Raw genomic sequence first — 3,525 nt, forward strand, 5'->3', positions numbered from 1 at the left:
AGTGTGTATCATTCAAATCCTAAAAAGAGGGATATGAGATTTGAATTTGAAATTTTTAAACTGTGTGTCTTTTTTCTCTGTTGGAAAGGATATGAGATTGGTCTCTGTACGTAATGGGAAATATCTAAAAAACATACGAGTGTGTATCATTCAATCCTAAAAAGAGGGATATGAGATTCGAATTTCAAAATTTTAAACTGTGTGTCTTTTTTTCTCTGTTTAAAAGGATATGAGATTGGTCTCTGTATCTAATGAGAAATATCTAAAAAACATACGAGTGTGTATCATTCAAATCCTAAAAAGAGGGATATGAGATTTGAATTTAAAAATTTTAAACTGTGTCTTTTTTTCTCTGTTTTAAAGGTTATGAGATTGGTCTCTGTACGTAATGAGAAATATCTAAAAAACATACGAGTGTGTATCATTCAAATCCTAAAAAGAGGGATATGAGATTCGAATTTCAAAATTTTAAACTGTGTGTATTTTTTTCTCTGCTGGAAAGGACATGAGATTGGTCTCTGTACGTAATGGGAAAATATCTAAAAAACATATGTGTGTGTATCATTCAAATCCTAAAAAGAGGGATATGAGATTCAAATTTCAAAATTTTAAACTGTGTGTCTTTTTTTCACTGTTTAAAAGGATATGAGATTGTTCTCTGTACGTAATGAAAAATATCAGATAAACATACGAGTGTGTATCATTCAAATCCTAAAAAGAGGGATATGAGATTCGAATTTCAAAATTTTAAACTGTGTGTCTTTTTTTCTCTGTTTGCAAGGATATGAGATTGGTCTCTGTACGTAATGAAAAATATCAGATAAACATACGAGTGTGTTTCATTCAAATCCTAAAAAGAGGGATATGAGATAAATTTTAAACTGTGTGTCTTTTTTTCTCTGTTTGCAAGGATATGAGATTGGTCTCTGTATGTAATGAAAAATATCTAAAAAACATAAAAGTGTGTATCATTCAAATCCTAAAAAGAGGGATATGAGATTCAAATTTCAAAATTTTAAACTGTGTGTCTTTTTTTCTCTGTTGGCAAGGATATGAGATTGGTCTCTGTACGTAATAAAAAATATCAGAAAAACATAATAGTGTGTATCATTCAAATCCTAAAAAGAGGGATATGAGATTTGAATTTGAAAATTTTAAACTGTGTGTCTTTTTTTCTCTGTTTAAAAGGATATGAGATTGGTCTCTGTACGTAATGAAAAATATCTAAAAAACATCTGAGTGTCTATCATTCAAATCCTAAAAAGAGGGATATGAGATTCGAATTTCAAAATTTTAAACTTTGTGTCTTTTTTTCTCTGTTTAAAAGGATATGAGATTGGTCTCTGTACGTAATGAAAGATATCAGAAGAACATACAAGTGTGGGAGACGAGACCCAGTGGCCTCCTTACAGCAAAGCCAGGAACAAAGAAGAGAGCTGAAGAATTCTACGCTGCATTCTCTCAAGTTCTATTCATGTGATTTTCGACCGATATATAAATAGACTTGATTGTTATCTTAGAATCAATTATATACTGAAGAAAGATTCCTTGCGTTATTTGGAGACCGACGCTACGTCCTCCATATTGGTGACCCCGACCTTGAATACGAAGGAGAATGAGTGAACTTTAGACACGAGGGAGGAAGAGTGAATCCTACTTTAAACATATATACGTGATCAAGTAACATGAGTGAGAACGACGGAAACCTTCCAGCCATCGCTGCCCACTACGTCACGAAGGTGGCTGTCAAGCTTCCGGATTTCTGGTCTGACGATCCTGACCTCTGGTTTATTCATGCTGAATCTGCGTTCCGCAATGCTCAAGTGACACAATCAAGAACGAAGTTCGACCATGTAGTGCAAAAACTTCCGCAGAATATCATGGTTTCAGTACGTGGCCTAATTCTTAGTTCCTCTGCTACTTCCTCTACACCCTACGAGGATTTGAAGGCCAAGCTGGTGGCCTCTTACACCTTATCTTGCTGGCAGAGGGTTTCTAAGGTCATTCATCATCCTGCTTTAGGTGACCGCCGCCCCACAGCCCTGATGGACGCCATGCTGACGTTACTCCCTGAGGATGAAGTTCCTGGAAGCCTGTTCCTAGGCTTGTTCCTCGAGAGGTTACCCCTGGAGATGAGAGACCACCTGGTGGCCAAGGATTTCAAGAATCCCAGTGAGATGGCGTTGCACGCCGATAAATTGTGGGATGCTCGTAGAGCACAGGCAGTCGATTCTTCTCTCCTTGCGGCAGCTTTTATGTCTCCTTCACGTGCTCGAGGGAGAGATCGTTCCGATGGTTCTCCTGTCTGCCGAAGCCAGACTCCAGGACCCTCAGGAGCTGGTGAATGTTACTTCCACAAGCGTTTCGGAAATTCTGCTAATAATTGCCATCCACCATGCAGTTTTCAGGGAAACTCCAGGGCCGACAGGAGGAGGAGGAATTAAACAGTCTTCCCGTCGGCGGTTTTCTCATTTACCTCCAAGATATCCTCTCCAACTGCAACTTTTTGGTCAGGTGCATCACGCTCAGTTTTCCCGCATCATTCATCGGCCGTTCCCACAGGTCCTCGTTTACTGATGGCTGATGGTCGTCCTAACAAAGCTTAGGGTTCTAGAACCCTTCCACTCCAGTTTAGTAACTGCCGATTCCAGTTTTCATTTCTACTAGCAGATGTTGACCGTCCTATACTAGGAGCTGATTTTCTGGCTGAATTTGACCTTCTGGTGGATGCTTCTAGTCGACAGGTTCTGGAACGTGCATCTATGAAACCTCTTTCTGCTCCAGTCATGTCAACCGCTGACCCCGCTGTTGCTTCAGTTTTCAAACTTGCTCCTGATGTTGCTTCCCTTCTGAAGGAATTCCCTGCTGCCTGGGAACCTCGCCAACCTGGTCAACTCCCAGCTCACAAGGTAGAACATGTCATAGAGACTGAAGGTCAACCGCTGTTTGCCCATGCCCGCCAATTGGATCAAGCAAAGTTGGAGTCCGCTAAAGCTGAGTTTCGCAAGATGGAAGAGGCAGGAATTATACGATGCTCTGACAGTCCCTGGGCCTCTCCTCTACACATGGTTCCTAAACCAGATGGTTCTTGGCGTCCTTTCGGCGATTACCGCCGTTTGTACAACGTGACTAAGCCTGATAGTTATCTTTTACCAAATATCGGTGATTTTACAATTTTTTTTTACAGTTTTTTCAAAACTGGATTTAGTGAAGGGTTATCACCAAGTACCCATGAACAGTGAGGATATTTGTAAAACCGCCATAGTTACGCCTTTCGGTTTGTTCGAGTTCCTGTCCATGCCCTTCGGGTTGAAGAATGCTGCACAGACCTTTCAACGTCTAATGGACCGTATCTTTAAAGGTTTACCTTTCCTCTTTATCTACCTTGACCAGATTCTGGTGGAGAACCGTGGACGAGGTCTTCACCTGAAACATCTCCGGGTTGTACTGGAACTCCTAGTGCAGAATGGCCTGGTCATCAACCTTGACAAATGCAGTTTTGCCCTTTCGGAGATTGATTATCTC

The sequence above is a fragment of the Eurytemora carolleeae genome, unplaced genomic scaffold, assembly GCF_000591075.1.
Source record: "Eurytemora carolleeae unplaced genomic scaffold, Eaff_2.0 scaffold1425, whole genome shotgun sequence".
NCBI lineage: Eukaryota > Metazoa > Arthropoda > Copepoda > Calanoida > Temoridae > Eurytemora > Eurytemora carolleeae.